Source organism: Pteropus alecto, unplaced genomic scaffold, assembly GCF_000325575.1.
Source record: "Pteropus alecto unplaced genomic scaffold, ASM32557v1 scaffold46, whole genome shotgun sequence".
NCBI lineage: Eukaryota > Metazoa > Chordata > Mammalia > Chiroptera > Pteropodidae > Pteropus > Pteropus alecto.
In genome coordinates, this window is record NW_006439231.1 from 1502428 (window position 1) to 1527739 (window position 25312).

At 33.0% G+C, this 25312-nt stretch overlaps 1 pseudogene; it reads right to left on the bottom strand.

Annotated features, from left to right (window-relative positions):
• Window positions 1–9307: 9307 nt before the first annotated feature.
• LOC102881730 lies at window positions 9308–9567 on the bottom strand (annotated as a pseudogene).
• Window positions 9568–25312: the final 15745 nt, after the last annotated feature.

The following is a 25312-nucleotide window of genomic DNA, read 5'->3' on the forward strand; positions in this document are numbered from 1 at the left end:
GAAACAAATTTAGTAAATTGATTTTCAGTACCTAGAGGTTCCATCAGTTATTTAGATACAAGTAAGTTTTTCTTCAGTTTTATGATATGATTAAAGAGAATAAGTCCTTGGGGTCAAAAGTATGGTTATAAATTCTAGTTCTATCATTTACAAATGATGTGGCATTGATTTTCTGTTTATTCCTATGTATATTGCTTGTTTAAATGTGTGGTAGTAAAAATAGAATAATATGAACCCGTTGCATGTAACATTACTATGCAGATAGCTTTGTTTATAGAATTTATATTATTCTAAGTGTCCCAGGTTTATTCTGTCTCCTTTCACTCCTAGTTTGTCACATATTCTGTTTTCTCTTAATCAGAAACCCTTTTCTCTTCTTCACCTACCTAAGTTTCTGAATTAGACTGCAATATAAAAATACCCAAATATAATGTTGATTTCTAAGTCATCTGGGTAAGTCAGTGAGCCTATTTTTGCATCTATTTCCTCAAGTGTAAAATGCAAATGGAAACATTTACTCTCTCATTATTCCATAATGATCTTTGAAAAGAATGAAACTATCACCCAAAGAGCCATTTTTAAGCACTTTGGAGTGGGTATATCATGAGTAAAAGTACTATTATTCTATTTATTTTAGAACATTAAGAAAACAACAAAAATGAACAAAAGAATACAATTACTTGACAAACAATATGCCCGAGAAGTGAGATAAAAAAGGTGGAAAAATTAGAAATGTTGTTTATCCTCAGTGTAGTAAAATCTCATTTGTATTATTCTCTTTTCACTAAGTCATAATATAATATAATATAATATAATATAATATAATATAATATAATATAATATAATATAATATAAAGATGATCACCAGACAGAATAGGAAAAAAACTATTAAACATGTTTTTAGCCCCCAAGAGCAAATTAGCATATGAATTTGATTCAAATATGTCCATTATAACCATAATGGATAGATTTTTCTAATACAGACATGTCTCTATCGACTAAGTGACAATTTCTTACATGAAGATTGTTAAGAATTTAAATATATTTCTGTAAGAATGAAGGAGTTGGAATTTGAAATTTAGCAATGACTAAATTTGCTAGTCTTCGATACATTATAACTTAAATAAACATGTTTTTATGTTTTTATTTTTATAAATGTCCTCTCATGTCATTTCTTCTCTTCCCCCACTCTCAAAAAGTGTTTTGGGGTCAGGTAATTTATGCTGTGTCTGAATATGTATTTAAAATAGAAAGTATGTGGCAAAATTTCCAATTATCCACCTACCAAGAAGTTATTTAGCAGTGATTAAGAGCAGGGACCTTGGAGGCAGGCTGGCTAGAGTGTGAATCTCAGCACCCTCCTTCTTAGCCCCAGCACCGACATAGTTGCTTAACCTCTTTGCCTAATGACATCTCATTTGTTAAAGAAGGATAATGATGATCTCTTTGTAACAGAACTGTTCTGAGCATTAATTTAGTTGAAGTCTTTAGAGAGCTTAGCACAGTACTGGGCACCAATACCGAACCATGTTGTAGCTTAAGGCAAAAAGAAAAATCAGTAATACTGTCTTTAACTAAAGAGCTTGTCTTTAATTTAAATGCTAATATTTTGTTCATCATGGATTTCTTTTTTGCATTAATTTTATTTTTCTTTGAAATATCACATCACAATTTTACGAATTTTATTTACATAGTCTTTTGGCATCCCCTTACATTTTATGCCCAAGGCAAGTGCCTCATTCACCTCATCCTAGTCTCTGCCTAGTAGGTACATATTAAACACTCAATAAATTTTAGAAAATGTTAACATTAAGTCAAATAGATATAGGTTAATTATAAGTGTAGGTTATGAGTTGGATTACAGGGGGCTTTGTGAACATACAGTGGGGGGAAACCTTATCTAGTATAAGGATTCAAGGAAGGTAACCTAGAGGTATTAAAATACTAGACAAGACCTGAAGGATATATAAACTTAGGTAAAGAGGCAGGAAAGATGAGAGAATAGCTCATGGAAGTGATAGGTGAGAGGAAAAGCTAGGACAGAAGAAATTGACATAATCTAGTATGGCTGTGGCATAGAATGCCATGGGAACTTGAGTATAGGATTAGGAAAAATATTTAGGGCCAGATTAATGGTAGTTTATAAATAATAAGTACACTTAGAGATGGTTTTATGGGTCACACAGAGCTTCATGTTTAAAAGCATCCCATGTGTGTTTCCATACTCTATTCTCACTGTCCTGAAATTCTTAGTATTTTTTGAACCAGGGACTCCACATCTTCACTTCGTGCTGGGCTATAGACATTCCATAGCTGGTCTTATGTAGACTTTATCATCAAGGCCTCTCTACTAAAGTGACAAGACTAGATGAATGTTTAGAAGGATCACTTTTGCTGGCCATTTGGTCTGAGCCAACATTACCATTTGGAGGCAGTCGCACTCACCTAGGAGAGAAATACTGTGGCTTAATGTGAGAGACTGATGAAAAGGATGGAAAATGTATAAGAATACTCAAGATATTTAGAGAAAAGATCTCTAGGATATAGTATAGATTGGAAAAAAAAAAACCAACCCGAAGTGCTACCATTCATTCATTTAAGTGTAATGTACTCATCTTTTTATATTTCCAAAGAGAAACACTGGAAAGATATGCCTGAAACTATAAAAGTGTTTACCTGAGTGTAGGTAATGGTTAGAGGACAGAATGAATGGGGCATGGGTGGGAAACTTCTGGGTGTATGCATTTTTTTTTCTTTTGTAATATTTTTATTTTTGAACCATGTGAATACTTTGAAGAGTCAAAAGATAAACCATAAAATAAAAAAGAAGGCATGCAAAAGAGACATTTACAAAGCAGTCTGTGAAACTTGGTGATTGAATGTGAGGGTGGTAAGGAAGAGGTTCTTGAGAAGTAAAAAGTGGTTCTTGTGGTTGAGGTTCTTGAGAAGTAAAAAGTGGCTGCTTGTAGTGGAGTGGACCCCACAGTCCACTCCACTACAAGCAGCTAGTCAAAACCAACGGTTATAATCCATTCTCCTTGCCAGTGATTTGTTTAGAGATGGATTTGAGACCCAATCCCGGCACACGTAAAAGGAAGGCATGCAAAAGAGACATTTACAAAGCAGTCTGTGAAACATGGGGATTGAATGTGAGGGTGGTAAGGAAGAGGTTCTTGAGAAGTAAAAAGTGGTTCTTGTGGTTGAGTCCCCACAGTCCACTCCACTACAAGCAGCTAGTCAAAACCAACGGTTATAATCCATTCTCCTTGCCAGTGATTTGTTTAGAGATGGATTTGAGACCCAATCCCGGCAAACGTGATCCACAGGAAGATAGGTTTGGGGATTGTATTAGTTTTCTAAGGCTGCTATCACAAACTATGTGGTTTAAAACAATAGAACTGTATTCAGTCACAGTTATGGAGGCTAGAAGTGTGAAATCAAGGTGTCCCCAGGGATGGTTCCTTGTGGAGACTCTGAGGGGAAATCTTTTCAATACCTCTCCTACCTCCTGATTTTACCCACAATCCTTGACATTCCTTGGTTTCCAGCTGGTTCACTCCAGTTTTTGCCTCCATTTTCACATGACCTTCTTTCCTGTGTGTCTCCTCTGTTTCTCTGTGTGTTCACATGATGTTCTTGTAAGGAAACTAGTCATTAGTTTTGGGGCCCACCCTAACTAAGAATTTTTTAAAAGACCTGTCCTTTAAAAAATATTGATATTTTGATCTTTATGGATTGAACATGACATGTTCAACAATAGAATCTGTAAAGACGCTGTTTCCAAATAAGGTCCCGATCACCTTTATGTTGGATGCAATTCGACCCACTACAGGGGTCTTCTGGAAAGCTTTCTCATTCCTAACGAGGAGATGCTAGAAGACATAGTCCCTTTTTCTCCTCTGGATATTGTCAGGTCTGTAAGTGATGCCTGAACTTGCTGCCAACACCTTCCTTGCAAATTTTGGGGATGAAGCCAACATTCAAAAGAAGACAATCCCAAGAAAGCCACAGTGAAGAAGAACTAGTACTAAAGAGAGGTGTTATGTGACATACAATTTTTATTGTCTAAGCCAGTTTTAGTCAGGATTTTTTTTTTCCTTTTTAGTCAGTAACATCCTAAGTAACATAATGACACTCAGATTCATTATTAGTCAATTGAATGTGTGGTAATATTCTATGGGAATACTGAAGGAAAATAGGTTTTTGGGAAAAGTTACAACTATGTATGTATATATATAAAGATACAATGATACTTATCTTCTAGAATAAGGTTACTTTTTCCATAAAAATATCTGATCAAATGACTTTGATTTATGGCCTTGTAGGCATGTGAAATTGGTTTGAGGACACTTTGATATGATGTTCAAGTTTTCTGATTTTATTTCCCAGATAGTGAAAAAGGAAATCATTTTTATTTTAGCTTTTACTTTAGTTTGTGCAATACTGGATCCATATGGGGCTCCTTTAATCTCCCATTAACCTAGCAAATACCTTTAAGATGTGTTGATCATTTCTACAGTTGGGCTTTCTTAATGGCTTAATGATTTCAACATGGTTTGGTGGTGATCTGAATTCTTTGTCTCCTTAAAATCATAAATAAAAATGGTATTTTTATAGAAATGATACTACACATTTAAACAAGGTACAGTGACACCAATTAATGATTAGTATAATTCTTAAGAACAGTGTATAATAATATCAATTTGTATGACAAAGTTTGTTTTCATGAAAATACAATGGAAAACAACTTATTTTGACATGTCATAGTTGTTTTAATCTTTATTTTTGCATTTAAGTTCACTTCTGAGAACAATTAAGAGCAGTGAGCACTGAATTTCAGTAAACATAGATTTGTACATTTTTAATGCTATATTTGTGCTAAAACTCATGTTTTCTTGCTTCTTCAGAGACTTTGTTCCATCAATAATTTTCTTGTTTTCCTCTTATCTTCAACATTTTACTTTCTTTTGTCTTTTTCATCAGTATATATGTATGTTTTGGTGTTGTTTATATTTATAAAATCCTTCCATTTACCTTTGCTTCCTCCATCTAATCTCTTTCTTTCTCTTGACATCCACTCTTTCATTTATTCAGTAAACATTTATTCAGTACCAATTTTGTGGCTGGCATGTTCTAGGTTCTATGGATACAGTAGTAATAAAGCAGATACAAATCCCTGTCTGATGAAGTTAATGTTATAGTGTGTGGAGACTATAACATTATATGGTAAAATAAGAATTAAATAAAATAGAATGTTATATGATGATAAGTGCTGTGAGAAAAAAAGAAAAGCAGAGAATGGATGCAGAAAGACATCAAGAGGGAGGAGTGTGCAATTTTATATTGGTCACCCAAGAAGACCTCACTGAAAGAGTACTAGGAGGATCGAATTACAGAGGTATGTGAAGGGAACAGTATTTCAAGCAGCAGGAAAAGTATGCAGAAAAACCCTGGGGCAAGATCATATTTGAGTTATTTGAAAAATGTAATAAGGCCAGTGTGGCTGGAACTGAGTGAGGGAAGCAGACAATGATAGAATTTGAGGTCAATGAATGGAGTAGGTGACAGATCATGTAGGGTCTTGTGACCATTTGCCAAGACTCTTGAGTGAAATGGAAGCTATTTGTGGGTTTGACTTGAGAAGAGATATTTTAATTAGTATATTCTTGCTGCTATGTGGTTAAAAAAAAAAAAAAAAAAAGGACTCTAGAGAGACAAGTAAGCACAGTAGCAATTAGGAGGCTGTATTAACTGTCCAGAAAAGAGATGATTGTGGCTTAGATTAGCGATAACATTAGAGTAATTGAATAAGGGTAAGATGTGGATACATTTTCAAGAAAGAACAGACATATGATTTCTTGATGGATTTAGTATGGAGGGAATGCAGATATTGAAAAAATTTGTTTACATGTGCTGAATTATTTTCTACCTCTTATTCACTCTTCAACTTGCTGCATTTTGAGTTTTTTTTTTTCTTCTGTTTTTGTTTTTGTTAGCCCCTATGCTTCCCCTAAAACTGCTTTAAAAAATCATGAAAACTAATAGATGTTCCTGTCTTGATCTTATATGGCCACCTTGTTACATTTGCCACTGTTCATCTTCTTTCCTTCTTCAAGCTTTCTTTTTCTCTCACCCTGTGTGGGTCTCAGTTTTTCTTGGTGTGACAATCTCTACTGGTCTGATTTTTTTCTTTCAGACTGCTAGATGGGCTTCACTTTTTTGGTGTTTGCTTAAATGTCACTCTCTCAGTGAGGCCTTCCCTGAACAACTGATATAAAATTGCAAACTCTTCTTTCTCTGGAAGTCTATATACTTAAGGGATTAATAAAATTATATTTCTCACTTTCATCATTAATCATTGCTTAGAGTTTTAAACTTTAGAAAATCATTTAATAATGTTAGGAGATGATATTAGCCTGAAATTTCTTGGTTTACTGTTGTCATTGTTTTACTATTGGAATATTATAATTGTAATACAATATATTACATAGTCTATGTATACGGACTCTTTACAATGAAGCCCTCAGATGGAATCTCTCGACTGAGTTACATTTAATGTTAATAATGGCCTATGAGTAGACGGTAAAAAGTGATACCAAATCATGTCTCAGAAATTAAAGAGCCATCTATAATATAGATATTGGCTTTTCATTTTGCAGGGCAGAGAGCCCCTTATTAACTGAAGAACTATTGGTTGAGCGAGATACTTACCCTCTCTGAGACACAGTTTTAACTTTAATAGTTTTAAAACAGTTTAATGCGCAATACTATTATAAAAATTAAATTGTCATGTAAAATCTAGTTTGACAAAGAATTAAGTTCTTGATGATTTAGGCATTGCTCTATGTGCTAGATGTAGTGATGGATAGGCTCTCCCCTGCACTCAATTAGATCGTAATCTGATTGAGGCTGTGGACCTTAAAACCAACCATTACTAAACATTTTATAAGTATTCTGTTAAAAATTGATGGAGTCAGGGAAGGGATGAGTGATTCAGGGTTCTCCTTGAGGAGGTGATGCTTTGGATGAGTCTAGAAGTCAAGGTTTTATTTTCATAAGTCTGGAGATGGAAAACCAAGTTAAGAGAACATCATGCTCATCATGAATACTTATCTCATTCATATTGTAAAAAGCTCTGTTGAATTCAAGAAAGCATTTAATGAGGTTTCATGACTGTAAATAAAGATTTAGTTAGTGGCTTGTGCTATAAACTAGGAAATCTGAACCAAAGTCAGTGTTAGTACAAAGAATTCTAAGCAGGGGATTAATGTTATTATATTAATAATGTTAAAAGATTACTTTGGAAGCACTGAAGAGGATAAATTGGAATGAGGCTGAGCTAGAGAACAGGGAGAGATCTCATGATATAAACCAAAAAAAAAAAAAAAAGATGATGAGGTCTGAATTAAAGAGCAGTGATAGAAATAGCATAAAAAGGAGGCATATGTAGGAGGTAGAAAAGACTCACTGCAGTGGCAAATTGAATGTGGTAGAAGGAAGCCTCCATGTTTCTGTTTTAGACCCTGGATGGATGACACCATTCACTGAAAAAGTAGGAAGTAGAGGAGGAGAAATGAGGGTCCAAGGTGAAGACCGTTTCTTTTTTTGATATGTTGCATTTGAGATTTTATGAAATATTCAATGTTTTTTAGATAAAGACACTTCTTTAACATGGCTCTCAAGAATGCTTGATTCTTTCCCTTCTTTGCATTCTAGGCTCATGTGACCGTGTTTCTCATTGCTCTTGGCTGGAGCAGCATGGACCTTCTTTTTATCCTTTGTATTCATCACCACAGAGCCTTTGCATTTAATATTCATTCAGCTTGGATCACCCTTTCTTCTCTTTATTGCTTAGTTTTTTTTAACTCATATTTCATAGTTTAGCTTCAGATTAAATTCCTCGGAGAAGCTTTTACTGACTTTCTTAATAAAATCAAGGCCAGTAAATGTTCATAACATTCTGAGACCCTCAAGACTACATTCATTGTGGAAGAAGTAAATACTGAAAGAAAGATACACTGGATGTTGAGCAGCCAAAACACAACAGATTTCCTTACATTTTTTATATTGTTCACCAATGTTTGTCAAGTCTCTGGGTTCCATGAATTCCTGGATCTATCCATATTATTGTTATTGCATCAGAAATTCAAAGGAAGAGACTGGATCTGAGAAAGATCCCAAGGGAAACAATGATAGGATTTGATGAATGAAAGGATCTGGATATTATATCTAGATTTTTCCTTCTTGGTGACAAACAGGATGATAAGTAGTATTGACAGAAATAAGGGAATCAGGAAAGTGAGTTTATTTGGCAGGGAAGATGATTAAAAATAAATATGAACATTGAGAAAAACTATAAAGGACTCCATGCTAGCTGTGAGACTGATAAATTTTAGCAACTGTACCTCTTTGTTAAAATTTAATAACAGCTTTATAGGTTTTTAATGATTTCTTTCTTCAGTGAGGTATATGACTGATTGACAAGGAAAGTCTTTTCATGAAATCAATGGCTGCCTTGTAACTTCCAACCTCTTTTTATCAGCCCTATTTTAGAAATATTAGTTGAAAGAAGTCATATTAGGTAATAATTTTTTTTTAATCGACAGTAGTAATTAACCTATTAGGTAGGTTATTGTGATGCCAGTTATTAGGACACATTAGGAGCTTTATTGCACAGGGATGTGCTCAGTAGCCATGACCTCGTGTTCTACTTTTCTAAACATCTGTTCCTCAGAGTTCATGCATAATGTCATTACCTAATTAGAATCTAACCACATGATGGTTTTTTTGTTAAATATAAAGTGATTATGATAAATTCTGACATAGGAAATCTAGGGACCTGACTTAAAGGAAAGAAAAGATTATCTTCAAGTTTAAGATTTTCGTTAGTGAGTAGATAATGCTACTTTTTGACCAAGTCTATTTTGTTAAAGAATTAAAGATTACTCACAGTTCATTTTTTTTTTTTAAAGAAAAAATAATATAGAAAGGCCATAGGCAGGGCTATGACCTAGATTCCGTGGGATCCAGAAAGATAAGGGTTCTCCACGATCTATTGATCTTCCATAGAGTTGGTTCTTATGTTTCCACATAGTCTATTTTTCTTTTTTTACTAGTCCATGCACTATTTGCATCCTAGCTTATCGCCCAGTCATCCAGCTCTTTTACTCATACGGTCCTATACTTTTCCAACAAGTATTTATTAATTAAGTCATGATTTAGGTTCCCAGGATGGGATGTACCCAGGTCCCCCTTCACCTCTCTGGGAGAAGGATGGGAGACAGAGGAGAGGCGTAGTGGAGCCAATTTAGATCTTCCCAGTAAATGTGCCTTCTGCCCAGTGGTTGTCCCAGGCTGACACCTAGGATATGAGGCAGAGGGACTTGTATACATGCTGGTACCATTTACACATGGAGATATCACCCCCTTTAGCAGTCATTGCCTTCTCACAGTGGTGGAGTCCAGGTAGTTCTGCCAACAGTTCTTGGTCTGGTTCTGGTTGAGGAAGTGGCTGTCAGAAGGGGTAGTCTGGTAGTTCTTGATTTTAGTCCTGATATCTCCTGCCATGTTGCTGACTCCTAAAGATGCCTCTGAAGCAGCTTGCAGCAAAATGTGACCCTCAGCAAAGATGCTTCCATCTGACTGCCCATGTAGTCTATTTAAGACATGGTAATGGCTATTTCCAAGGCTTTATTAACATTACATTCATTTATACATACACACACATGTGCATATATATATATATATATGCTAATTTTCACTATTTTCCTGCATTTTGGTAAATGGTTCTTTACACAAGCGTTCAATGATAATACAGTCATGATAATACTGATTCATTTACTAAAATTTATCAATCAATATTTGGAGTAACATATTTTTAGTGAATTGGCATATTAAAATTCCATGCTTTTTGATGGCAATGTGGTTGAATTGCTATTGGAAAATGATCCCAAAGGAAATTGCTATGACCCTATAATCAGATTACCAAACTCTGATCCCTGAAAATACATTCATTCAACAAATATCTATGAGCACTGATTGGAGAATAAAAGATATCAAGTAAAGTTTATATCTCTGGCTTTTTCTGTTTAGAATAATTTTTACTAATAGTTTATAAAACCATTCCTAGGGATTTGTGCTTTCATTATGTATTGTGATATTTTTTTCCCACCAATATTAGGCAACCCAGACCTAATGGAAACTAGAATAAAACCTAGAATTAATACAATCTAATACAGAATAAATTGATGTGTTCTTTAATATATAATCAGGATTATTTTTATTAATAAGTAGAAGTTGTTATTGATTATTCATGAATTTTCCACATACTTACACAGACATAATACTGACATTTTTTTCCCTAACATTAACAAATCTACAATTCTGTATGGGTTCTCACAGAAACTATCATCATATTAGATTTTAAAACATTAAAAATCATTTGTGATTTCTTTAATTGTGGTACAGACTATTGGATGAGCAAATATACACTTATGAGAATACATATTAGGTAAAGTTTACCTTAAATATAAATTGTTTTTACCCTAAGATCTGGCTATTTTTATAAAAATTGATCTCAGGAATATTTGTCTGAACTATTTCCAACTTGCATTAATAATAGATTTAGAAGAAGTGAGGAGGGTAAAAGAATAGCAAGGTTATTCCAGGGGTCTCAACAGTTAAATGACTCATAAAACAGATTCTTTCCTACACATGTTCTTACTCATTGCACACAGATGATTCTAATCACCATTAGTCAAATCACCTGATGCTTCAATTACCTTGGCTTCAATGAGCACATTCCAAATGCCAGAGCACTCATATATGTACTCTGATAATAGACTTCCAATTAAGTTATCTTTCTCTGGAAACTTATTATGGCAGCTCAGTGAATATAATATCATTAGCGCCCTTATATCATCATAGCCTGGGCAGTTGCTGACACTGCATGAATATAACGGCTAAGCTATAAAAGTAGCTGCTCAACTACAATAGCCTTAAAGTTACCAAAAAAAGAAAAAAAAAAAAGAAAAAAAAAACTGGCTATAAGTGCTTGTTTACATATATATAAAATGTGTCAGTGTGAATGTATACTTTATACATGTGTGTACAAATAAGTCTTTTGTAGAAAAATATAGATGGAGGAAATGAGTGTGATACACAAGGAAAGCACAAATATCTAGAAAAAAGATAAGTTATTAGTAAAAAACCTGGCTTATAAAGCTCATGCAACTTTGCTACCAAAAATGACATCAGTTATAGCTATGGTCAGTATTTCTGTAACATGGAGCACTTCCAGACTGAATTATGCCTTGTAAAAATATTCTGTAAGGCAGTAATCCCCAAACTTTTTGGCACCAGGGACAGGTGCTCCTATGAGAATCTAATGCCTGATGACCTAAGGTGGAGCTGAGGCAGTGATGTGAGCTCTCGGGAGCAGCTGAAAACACAGATGAAGCTTTGATTTCTTTCCAGATCCTCCCCTTCTGCTGTGAGGCCTGGTTCCTGATAGGCCCCTAACCAGTGTTGGTCTGTAGCAGGGGGTTTGGGGACCCCTTATAAGGTATGCTGTCTCCACATGGAAATTGGGAATGAAATTAGGACATTAATTTGAAACTCCAGGAAAATTATAAAAGAATTTTTGAGAATGACTAAGCTCTTACTCTGTAATTAGATGTACACACATTTTTCTAGAAAGTTAAGCATAAGGTTATATAAAAATTACAAATGTTATTTATGAGATTCCATGTAAGTTGGAATCCCTATTCTTATTAATTAATTTATTTAACTCTTTAAGGAACTGGTGAAAGCCACTAGGAGAATAATCTACTTTATCTAGACATTATTTCTTCTTAAGGTGACAGTAAAGAGCATGTTAACAGGTGTCATTCTACCTGGAATCTTGTTTTTACCATTTATCTTTGGCAAATTGTTTAACCACACTAAGCATCAATTTTTTCATTTATAAAATGGACATTAAAATAAGCACTTCCCCCATAGAGTTATTGTGAGGATTGAGTAATACAGTACATATAAAATATTTAGCAAGGTGTCTGGAAAATAGTAAATACTTGATAAATGGTAACCTATTTCTGTGGTTATTGATATTTTAAATTATTCTTAAATTTTCCAAGTTACACTGACTCTTTTTAGTTGTTCTTATATAAAACTTGCCTGTGCTGATTTGTTGCAACTTAGAGCCATTATTACAATTTGGTCTTTACTTTTATATGTTCAATATTTTCCTTAAGTATTTATCAATTGTATTAATAAGGGAAATCACTTCCCATACAATGTGTGTTTTACCATTTTATTTTTTCATGGGTTTGTTTGTCTATTTTTATTTTTTGGAAGCTTAATCTCTTCTTGCCTACATGTTCAGTTCCTTTGTTCTTTGCTGCCTGACAACAAAAGGAAGGGTACTTAAATGCCTTTGGGAGGGGAATGAGTACCTTCCTAATTGATGTTTTCATGTTAAAAATCAATTGTCAGACTTCTACTGTCCCATCCTCCATAGAAGTATGGACTCCAAACACTTCCAGATTAAAACGTTGACCTTCCTCTCTGCTGCATCAGTTTCAATGTGTTCTTCTGCCTTAAGACATGTGTGTATGTCTAGTTAACCATTTCATATCCAGTATGTACTAATAAAGTAGGCTGTACTTTAACTTTTCTCCTGCTGTTTATATTCTATGTGATTAAATATTTTAGGTGTTTCTAATCAAAGAAAAGAGACTGTACGGTAAGAATATTTAAGATAAAAAACAATTCCAGAAATTAACACAAATTCTCAAAAGCTGAGACTAATTTTATACCATTGTTTTCTTGGACTACTAAACTATATCCAAAGTATTTATTACATTTTGGCAGACTCTGCTCGCCCTACTTAAGATAAAGAGGTTTTCTAAAACATCAGACTGAATATATTTATACACAGTCTAATAATGTAGAAGTGCCATGTTGCCAACTCGTTTGTCGAATAGCTTTACCATATGCCTTCAAACATGGCACAATCCTGCCAAATCAGAAATTCCTTTCGTTATGGACTACAAAGGAGATATTGCAGTGCTAGATATGAAATACTCTTATCTGTAGGAGAACATTCTCTCTGCTGTAATTAAAGACACTATTGATTAGGGGGTCCTAATGCTAGTCATCGTGGTTGAATATTCTACAGTTAGGAAGATGATGACTGTCACATTGGTTTCTGCAAAACTATCATACTAAAAACATGGTGTTTGATTCATTATTCTGTGAAAAGGGCATTTCAAGAAAGCTCTATGTGGAAATCAACTGCCTATCATTGAAATCAGGGGAAATGGTGTGCAGGAATCAAAAGAAGCTGTTTCCTCAACAGATTTGGCTTTCATGCCTTGTATTTGACTCATAATATAAGTTGTGCAGAACATGGAGAGACAAAAAAAGTGTAGATCCCAGTGGGCAATTTCTTTTTTCAACTATTTTGTCAGTAATAAATTAGAACTCAATTCCTTTCAGCATCAGCTGTCTGAATGTTATAGGGCACGGCAGTACTCTTCTTGGGACTAGTAGAAACATACTTTACCTAATCTTGATTTATGCCCCTAAATTTGTAAAGGAGTGGCCGTCACTCTGCTGAATCCTCTCATGCTCTCTTCGGTGCTCATGCATGAAAGTCTGAACTCTGGCTAAATTCTCTCTGTGGCCATACAATATATGGAACATCTGACTATTATTTTAAAAAAATAGTGGGATACCAAAATAATAGAGAAGCAGGCAGAATCCTTTTCTGAAAGCAATATTGAATGTTGATAATAAAAGAAAGAAAATTATTTTTGAAGTCAGTTTAATTTCAGAGGACTTCTCTTTATATTTGACCTGTATTTTCAGATGGTATGGACCCGCAATGTTGGATTTATTTCATCTTCATAAAGATGAAGGTGAGGTAATGGAATTCACCGAAAAGCACAGAAGGCAAGCATGAGAGAAAGGGCAAATTGGAGGCTTGTAACTGGATCATTAAAAAGTACCAAACTTAACCTTCCCATGGAAAGTTTTCTAAGGGTCAGAAATCAGTGAGGAAGCCCAAGATTCTGATAGGAACTTGCTGTGCAACCTTGAGGGAAAAAGGCAGAGGATTGAATGCATCCTCTGTAGAGACCTTGATAATTGATCTCAGTTCCAAAAAGGAAAAAATATTTCTGACTTTGGATGTTTTAAAATCTAATTACAAACAATTAAAAAAAGGAAATTAGAAATAGAGTAATGATTGCATGCATGTGTACACACACTGTCTAAATTTTTGTATACATGGCTATACAGGTAGTGACCAACAGAAGTCTCTGCCGGAAACCTTGGCGTCAATTTTAATCAGTCAAGAAGTTTTTGTTGATTGTTTCTTCATAGTTCTTAAATTCATTTCTGCTTCTCTCTAATATTGCCAGAATTCCTTTAGAGTACCAACATTGCCTCATCTGGATTATTGTAATAATCTAACTGCTTGCTGCCTGCTAGCAACCCTACTTCTGACCCTTTCTGTACATTATAGCTGGAGGGGCTTTTTTTAAAAGTGCTCATTTGATCATGTTGCTTTTTCATTTAAAATACTTACTGTCTGTCCATTGTCCTCAGAATAAAATCTAACTAACTTCTTAGCATATCACGCTAGCCCCTCCATTGTTTGGCATCTGCTTACCTCTGAGATTTATCTTTCTTACTCTCTGGTTCACCATATACAGGTCCATGAATCACCATGCTTTTACCTCTGAGCTTTTTTGTGGGAGTTCTTTCTCCCTCCTTTGCTTCAAACCGAGTATCTTTACCTCTGGGCAGTCTCTTTCAATGCCTCAAGACTGTGGGTCTCCCTCCCGTGTGTTCTCATAGCACCCCATGCTTACACCAATTGCATCATAAAACTACTACAACGGAAACACCCTGTGAACTAATCTGTTTCCCTCAATAGACTGTAAAATTCTTGACAAGATCTGTGTCTTGTCAATTTTTTATGTCCTCCTACATGTTAGAGAATATTTATTGAATGAATAAATTGAAATAATAAATGAAATAATTGTTGAATCAACCTATTCATAATGTAGTCAGTCAACAGATTTTCTAGGCCAACATACAAATTGTGAACTATACTGAAATGGTCCCTGCTTTCATGGGCTAGTGAGGAAGAAAGTGAAGATAAGACAAGAATACAGAGTACTGGAGAAAAAGAGAAGTGCAATGGAAAACAGAAGCAGATGGAGGGAAGGCCCTCAGGAACTTCAGGGCACCATGGCATATTCTTAGGAAAGTCTCCTAACTGGGTCTGAGGGAACAGGCACAGCTGTGGAAATATCTTTTGTTCTTAGGAGACTAAATTGGACTAATGTACAATTATCATGGTTTTAAAATAAGATTTGTGAACACTGCATCAATCTATGGGCATTTACAATGAAACGGAAAAAGTCGCATCTGCACTATACTCTGCTTAAAGCCAATTTATATAAAATTTGTATAAAATCCTGTTTACTTGCTTTTTTTTTTTTGCTGTGTATAATTTGAAAGTAACTTGTTTCTCAAATAGGGTCAAAAACCTTTTTAATTGGATTTCAACTTTGGCTCACAATTTCTGCCCTAGGGAAAGTGATAATGTGGTTACAGTCCTCCTTGCCCTTTTGCTGGAAGTGCTATCTGGTACTTCCTAGAACTCTAAGAACTCCTGTGTGACCCACCCTAAGAACTGGTACATCACAACAACTGTGGGAACTTATGAACCTGGGTAATTGAAAATTCCCAAGTTCAGATAGAGGGCTGTGTGCAGTGCAAATAGTATTTGGATTTGGTATTACATTTAACAGGAGTAAAAGGCCTGTGAAATCTGATGAATCTTTATTTCTTAGTATCCTGAAATTTCTATCTCATTGGGATAAAACAAATTGCTGTATTTTCTGCCTTAGCGAGATGAAGCATCGTGGCATGTCACTGGTTAAGGGTATGGGACCTGGAGTCAATCTGCCTGTGGTTGACTCTCAGCTCCTCAGTTCCTAGCAATGAGACCTGGGTGAGTTGCTTATTGGTTTCAGTTTCCTTGTTAGTAGAATGGGCAATAATGGTATCTGTTTTCTTTAGGGTTATTTTAAAGATAAATTGGTAAATATGTATAAAATATCTAGAACAGAGTCTGGTACAAAAAGAATATCCAGTAAATATTAAGTATTGTTATTGTGGTTGTTGCTGCTATTGTTGATGTTGTTACTGTTATTTGTATATTTCTCAATTTAGCAGTCCTACCATAAAGGCATCAGGAAAGGCTTTTCTATGGAAATGATCTATAAATGACAGAAGGAGGGAAAATCTTTTCAGACAGACCTAAGACCAGATGGGAAAACATAGAGACAATAGAAACCGTGGTGTGCTCAAGAAATGGAAAGAAACCCTGTCTAGCTGGCATGTCTGGAGCAAGGAAGAAATTAGCAGGGCGTTGAACTCAGAGAGGAAAGTCAGATCTTTGAACATGGTCTTGGAGATGATGTTCAAGGATTTTGTCCTTCATTCTAAGATTAACGGGCAGTTTTGACATGTTTTAAGTAACGATGTTGGTAAATAACAGAATAGCTAGGGATTGTGAAATCTTATCCTAAAGGTTGAAGAGGCGGATGTGATTTGATAGAATGGATTAGGTGTTTGTACCTAAAACGAGAATTGTTGATGTGTCAATTGTGGTAAGTCTTCAAAATTGAGGCTGTGAGTTTTGTTTGAATTTTTGAACCAATATAGAGCCACTTGAACTATCTTAGAGGCAAGGAACATGAGAGAAGAGTATAAAGAACCTCTTGATGAACATACTTAGAGAAGGCTGCACCCACAGAAGCCACTGATACTATTAAATACAAGTTAATTGTGTTAAACACAGCATACACTGCTAAAAGGGAAGAAAGAAACTGTTACCTTGCAAAAACAAACTTTTTCTATCACTTAAGGTGTAACATAAGTATATAAAGAAACATTTTATGAGTTATATTTTTTTGGACTCTCCTTTGTAACTTTTCATTCTAACTGATATAAACTGAAGTAAAATATAAAAATTTTAATAGAATTTCACTTATTAAGACCCAGCCTGTTTTGGAGAACCAAGAGCTAGGGGTTTAAAAGTAAACTCTAGAGCACACATAGTTGATTTTTTTTCCAATTTATAAATGATTTTAATAGAGAATATAATCACCATTCAAGTAATTCTCTTCATCTAACCCCCAAAATACAGTCATACAGGCATATGCAAATCCAAAAGCAAGTGGGCTTTCCTTATTCTGAAATAGAAAGCTGCATATAGCTGAGGGTCCCACAATTTGTAGTTATCACAGGTCTCCATTTGGGCTTGGCTCTTTTTCTTTCTGTGACTATGGCACCAGGCAAACCCTACTCCTGAGTCTTGGTTTCTTTCTCTTCAAAGTAGGGGTTGGAAACGGTTTTCTTAAAGGAAGATTTTATAAACCTTGGGGAATAAGACCTTTGTGTGAGGCAAGAGTGGCGTATGACTCTGTAGAAGTAGAACAAGGCCATTAAGGCTCTGTAGAAGTAGAACATCCAACAGTCAGCCCTTCTTCTCTCCTCCTCAGCCTGGCGTCTGCATCCTCCACCCTATATTCTGTCCCCTGTGCCAGCCTCCAGCCTCTCTTCTCTGCTGTCCTTTTGATTGTTCATTATGCTCATCAGTCACTTCTTTATTTATTTATTTTTTAAATGGTTATGTTAGATGAGATCGGGAACATTCAGAGTGATATGGCTGTAAACTTTGGGTGGTGAACACACAATGCAGTATACATATGATGTATTATTGAATCGTACACTTGAAACCTATATGATTTTATTAACCAATGTCACCACCCCAAAATTTAATAAAATTAAAAAATGATAAAATTTTTATGAGAAAAGGAGAAAAAAGAAAACAAAATAAAATCCATGTATTATTCCACCACTTAGAGATAATCACTGTTGGAGTTTTGAATTTTTTTTCTAGGTGTGTATATGTATATCTTAATATATGTGCATGTCCAAGATAGCCAGTGAGAGCTGAGTATTGAGAATTTTCTGATTCTGTAGGAGTGTTGCACCTCTGTATCAATTTTGTACTGCCAAGCAACAACTCTGTTTCACAACTCTGTAGGCATAGATGATAACTTGTAGAAAAATTATAGTAGCACAAATAGTGTTTTCCATAAACACAAGTGCATTTTATCTGGTAGATATGCAGTTGCTTTCTGCCTTATGCAAAATATAAGCTTAAACATTATATAGCAAAAATATTAAAAAATTAATAGAAAAAAAAAAAAAAAAAAAAAAAAAAAAAAAAGATTTATGTGTCTATCTCTCCACCAATACCACATAATCTTATTATATAATTCTCAAAATGGGGTAGGTTGATTCCTCTCACTTTATTCTTTTTTTAAAAAATTGTTTTAGTTATTTTAGTTCCTTTTCCTTTTTATATAAGTTTTTGAATAATCTTTTCTATAACTACAAAAACAATCTTGCTGGAATTGTAATAGGAATTGCTTTGAACCTATATGTCAATAATCAGCTGACACACCACTACCTTCAAATGACAGAAATTCTTACTGAAGACAGAGCTGCTATTTAGGTATGATAAGAACTTATATAAGATATGAATAATTTCCTCCTTAGCTGTTTTATAAGAATTGGTATTCTAGAATAGCCTCTAAAACTAAATTGAAAGAAATAGGTAAGAGGAAAATGGAATTTTCTCTAGTTTGCCAGGTTCTCGATGCTGATTTCAGTTTTGAAATGCCTATCTTAGTGCCAATTTTTCAGATTCAGCTCCCAATCCAATATCGGACAGGGACAATACATTTGAAGGATAAAACATTAATTTTTGTGAAGGGAGGCATTGGAAAGACAGTGCTTCTTGGATTTCCCTGCAGGAACAATCAAATCACATCTCTTATTTAGTTTTTCGTAATTCTAAACTTAAATTGGAGGGAGCGCATAGATTTTGCAAGGCAGTGTCCTTGTTTCAGTGTTATAATGATGAACCATGCTAAAATAATGAGAGTTTCTACTTCATTACATGGCTGTTTTGTCATTTTTAACATTCTGCAGAAAAGGTATGGGACATATAGCATTTAAAAGAATTCATTGCATCCTTATCTGACTTCCAGAGATCCTTTGAAGCAATTATGGGGTGGCCTTTAGTGTGAGCCCATTGATTAAATTTTAATTTTAATGGGAACCAGTGAAATTTTGATACTTTGTTAGCTATTTAGTATTTTTAAGAAAAAATGTTTTTATTCATCACTAATTATATTTAGTATATGAATACTTTGTATTTTTGATCATTAAAGTATAATAAACAGTAGTTAATTATGTACAACAAATACCTTTTTAGATATAATGATAATATAATCTAGGTATTCATACTTACTGGAAGTTTATAATCTGTAATGGACCATGCACAATAAAATTATGAAATTATATTACTTTATGGTTTTATTAACCAGCTTTTTTTAATTGAAAAAATAATTTATTTGTATGGTAAAGAAATTCAGACAGTGCAAAGATTATACAATGAAAGTAATTCTCTCCATAGACTCAATTCTCTAATGTGGATAGATGGCTGTAGGTCAGACTGCTATTTATAGTATTTATGTGATAAAAAATAGTTTAAAACCTCACTAACTCACACTAACTGAAAGGAAGTTCACTGCAACTTGATGTAAAATAAAGCTTTATGATTTGGGGCTATAATGAGAATAGAACAGAGTATTTATTTTAAAGTATCTATTTGTGCTTTACAAACAGATTTTATCCATCTTAATTCTTTTAAAGTAAAGATATTGATACCTTGGTGCTTTAAAAATAGTTTGCTGTTCTTCACAGTTAAGTATGCTATATATTTGCCATGCTTACAATATTCTTTGTTTATCAGATTCCATCTTACAGAAAACACAAAAGTAAATTTTAACTTGAATTCCTGTATTGCATTCGTTTCCATTCATATATCACACATTTCAAAGTACTGAACTTATATAAATGCCTTGCTATGTTTCTATTGAAGACTGTATGTGTTACTTGTAAAATACCTGTGGAAACATGAAGACTCATAATGTATTTCTTTTTAAAGATTATTAGGTCTTTTGGGTATGTTATTTCATCCCAACAACTTCCTCTGAGGTGCATATAGAAAGCATTAGAATGTTAATCTCTAAACTAAGGCAGTTATTCTTAGGGGATATTATTGGGCTATTATGATTTGGAAAAGACATCTATAAAGAGAAATAAACTTTGATGGAGAAGATAAAAGTACAGAAGGAAGAAAATGTAGGAAAAATTATAGAAGTAATATTTTATAACTCAGTGACACAAAGGATAGTGGGAGGAGGCAATAGAAGTATACTCTTATAGAGTTCTTACACTGTTCAAAATGATCTGATATTGCTGGAAAGTAGACAGTGATACATTAAAGGTTCAAGGTGCAAATATAAACCCTAGAGCAACTAATAAACATATAAAATAGAACAGGACAAATAATGATGATGATGATGATGATGATGATGATGATGATGACGACGATGTAATGGTGAAGATGAAATATTTTTAAATACCCTCAATTAATACAATGGAAGCAGGAAAAGAAAAAAAGGAAGCAAATAACAGATGGTCCAAAGAAAATACAGGAAGGTGATAGTCTTAAACTCAACCATATTGATAATTACATTATACAAAAATAGTTTAAATATTCCAATTAAAGTCAGAGATGATCAGGCTGATTTTTTTTTTTTTTAAAGAAAAAACTATATGCTTTTCTTAAAAAGAAAAAAAACGCTTTATATATAAAGACACAGAAGTAAATAACAGAAAAGTTATGTTGGGCAAAACTTAATTATAAGAGAACTAGAATGTCCATAATAATAATAGATAAAATAGCCTGTAGTACAAAAATATTTCTAATGATTGTTCATAGCAATGAAGCCATCAATTTACCAAGAAGACATAAAAATCTTAAAACCAGACACAGTTTATAACAAAAATTCGAAATACATAACACAAAAACCAAAGATGTGAAATAAGATATAGATAAATCCACAATTGTAGTTGGAGATTTCAACACTGTTCTTTGATTAATCAATAGAATAGGAAGATGGAAAATCATTGAGATAGAACACTTGAACAATACAATCAAGAAACTTGACCTAATTGACAATTATGGAATGCTGTACCCAATGACAGCAGATTATACATTTCAAGTATACATGGAACATTCACTAAAATACCATGTGTTAAGTATAACAGGACTCTTAATTCTCTTAAAACACACTTAATATTTTTGAAATCACATGTAGTATGTTCTTTGAACACGAGAAATATAAAATAAAATTATTTAATAGTGAAAAGGAAATTTCTTTATATATTTATAAAAATCCTCAAATAGAAAAAAAATCACAAAGAGAATTTGGAAATGTTTTGAACTGAAAGATAAGGAAAACACAATATATTATTTTTTATAAAGTCAAAGCAGTGCTTAGTGGGAAATTTAAACTTTAAATGTTTATATTAAAAAAAGGAAAGAATGTCTAAAATTAATGCCCTAAGGTAGAAAATAATAAAAAGAGGAAATTAATGAAATAGAAGAAAATCTATAACACTGTAAGTTGGTTATTTGAAATAATTAATTAATTTGATAATCTAGCCAGATTTAACAGGGAAACAATAGAGAACAAATGACTGACATCAGAAAAATAACAAAAATAAACTCATAGACACATAGAACAAACTGATGGTTGCAGATGGGAGGGGGGATGGAGGGCTGAGTGAAAAAGGTGAAGGTGTAATAAGTACAAATTGATAATTATAAAATAGTCATGCGGATGTAAAATACAATATAGAGAATCTAGTCAATAATATTGTAATAACTATGTATAGTGCCAGGCGGGTACCAGACTTATTGGAAAGATCACTTAGTAAGTTATATAAATGTCTAACCACTATGTTGTACACCTGAAACAAATATAAGATAATATTGAATGTCAACCATAATTGAAAAAACAAGTTTAAGCAAAATCATAAAAAGACGAAAAAGAAGATATCAATACAAATCCTACAGACATTAAAACAATAATTAGGGAATATTATGAACAACTTTATGCCAATAAATCTGATAAATCAGATATAATGGACAATTTCTAAAACTTGCACAATAAGAAATATAAGTCTAAATAGTTTTATATCTTTTAAAGAAATTAAATCGATAATTATTAACTTTCTCACCATCTGAATGGTAGCTTCTGTGATGACTTCTAAACATATATGGAAAAAGAAATACTGTTCTATAGAAATATTTCAGAAAATAGAGAAGGGAACATTTTCCAAACTCATTTTATGAGGTCAAAATTATTTTTAATACCAAAACTAGACTGAGACATAAAAACTACGAAAGGATACTATCTCTTATGAACATAAATGAAAAAAAAAATCCTTAACAAAACCTATTTAAACAATATGTGAAAAGAAAATACATCATGACAAGGTAGTCTTTGTCCTAGGAATTTGAGCTTCTTTAAACATTTGAAAATCGACAAATGTAATTCACTAAGTTAATAGAAAAAGGAAAATTAACAATATAATCATCTCATGAAATGCAGAAAAAGCATTTAACAAAATTAAATAACCATTTATTATGAAAACTCTCAACAAATTAGCAATAGAAGAAATTTTCCTCAGTCTGACAAAGGACATCTATGAAGAACCTAAGTGAAAGCTGGTGTTGTTGCTGACATATTGAATGCTTTCCTACTAAAATAGGAAACAAGAAAAGTATGTCTCCTTTTACCACTTCTATTCAGTATTGTAGTAGATGTCCTAGCTAGAATAATAATTAAAGGAAAATAAAAATCAAACAGATTTCACAGAAAGAAGTAAAATCATTTTTATTCGCAGAGAGCATGTGAATAAAACACACACACACACACATACATACATACATACATACATACATACATGTATATATATATATGTATATATATATAATCCTAAAGAATCTATAAAAATGCAACTAGAGCTAATGTACTTAGACAGTTGTAGAATATATGGTCAGTATAAAAAATCAATTTCATTGCTGTACATATGCAATAAACAATTGAAAATGAATAAAAATACCATTTACAAGGATACTAAAATAAAATATTTGGAAATAAATGTAAAAATATATATAAATCCTATATACTGAAAATTATAATATATTACTGAGAGAAATTAAATTCAAAGTAAATGGAAAGAAATACTATGTTCATGAATTAGAAGACTCAACATTTTACAGATGTAAACTGTTCCCACATTGAGATTGATATATACACAAAATAATCCCAGTCAGAATATCAGTAGACTTTTTTTGTGGTAGGAACTAGCAGGTAGTTTTTAAAATTTAAAAGATTATACAAAACCTAAAACAATTTTTAAAAACAAGAAATTTAGAGAATGTATACTACTTGATTCCAAGAGTAATTATAAACCACAGAAATCAAGACAGTTTGGTACTGGTATAAGAAAAGACATATAGATCAATGACCAGATGGAATGTTCATGAAAATGTAGAGACACACATATGATACAAAAATATTTAACTATAGTGCTGAAGAAACTTAATAGGGAAGAGAATAGTCATTAAAACAAAGGATATTGCAAAAACTAGATATACGGAGAAAAGGGAACTATTACCCTTATTTCACACTTTATACAAATATGAACTCAAAGTGAATTATAGAATTAGATAAAAGCAAACCTATATTTCTAGAACAAAACATGGAATAAATTCTTGATATTAGGACACAAGAAATATAAATTATCAATGAAAAAATTAATATATTGGATTTTATCAAAATTAACAAGCCTATTCTTTAAAGGACTTACAAAATGAAAAGGCGAGCCACAGATTATGAGAAAATATTTTTATTATGTGCATCTGAAAAAATAGATTGTTACAGAGAATATAGAATGAGCTCTTACAATTCAGTACTTCAAATAACCTGGTATTAAATGGTAAAGATTTGAACAAATAGTTCACAAAAAGGTATATAGATGGTTGCTAAGCACATGTAAAGGTGCTGAACATCATTAATCATTAGGGAAATGTAAACTAAAACCACAGTGAGATTCTACTGCCCCATACCCACCAGAATAGCTAAAATTAAAAAGATTGAAAAAGACAAAATGGTAAAAATGTGGAGCAACTAAAAGCTTTCATACTTTCTTGAGGGGAGTGTAAAATATTACAACTACTTTGGGAAATGATTTGACAGTTTCTGTAATACTAAACATGTAAACTCTATATGATTTAACAATTCTCACAGGTATTTACTCAAGAACAATTTAAAAAAAATGTATATCTATAAAAAGACTGGTATAAGAATGTTTATAGCAACTTTATTTCTAATAGCTAGTCATCAAGTAATCGAATAAAAATTGTGGTATATCTATACAATAAAAAAAAACATCGATAAAAGAGAACAAGCTACTGATACAAGCAACAATATGGATAGATCCCTAAAATGGTATGCTGAATGAATGGAAGCAAGGTATAGAAGCATGCATGCATACTTTGTGATTGCATTCATGTGAAAGTCTAGAACAGGCAGGGTTGATTTAGAGTGACAGAGAATAGATCAGTGGTTGCCTGTTGCTGGGGTAGAGGTAGGTTTGGGGAGGGACCTTAACTGCAAAGGGGCGCAAGGAAATAATTTAGAATGATGGAAATACCTTATATCTTAATTATGATAGTGGCTCTATATGTCACAACATAGTGAAATATAAATAATAAAATAAATTTTATCATTTGTACTTATGTCTCAGATTATTTAAAAAATGAAAAGAATCATGAAAGTCCTCTAGTCTGATAAATCTACCCCTGAAAAATAATGATGTATTGTTCCCTTTTTATTATTATTTATTTATTTTGATTTTTCTATTAGGGTTGATATTCAATATTATTTTATATTAGTTTCAGGTGTACAGCATAGTGGTTAGTCATTTATACAACTTACAAAGTGATTCCCCTTATTATCCTACTACCTACCTGGCACTATACATAGTTATTACAATATTATTAACTATATTCCTATGCTATGTTTTATATCCCCACAACTATTTTGTAACTACCAATTTGCACTTGTTAATCTCTTCCTTTTTCATTCATTCCCCCTGACCACCTCCCAATTTGGCAAGCATCAAAATGTTCTCCGTAGCTGAGTTTGTTTCTATTTTGTTTGTTCATTTATATTATTCTTTAGATTCTACATGTGAGTGAAATCATATGGCATTTGTCTTTCTTTATCTGAAA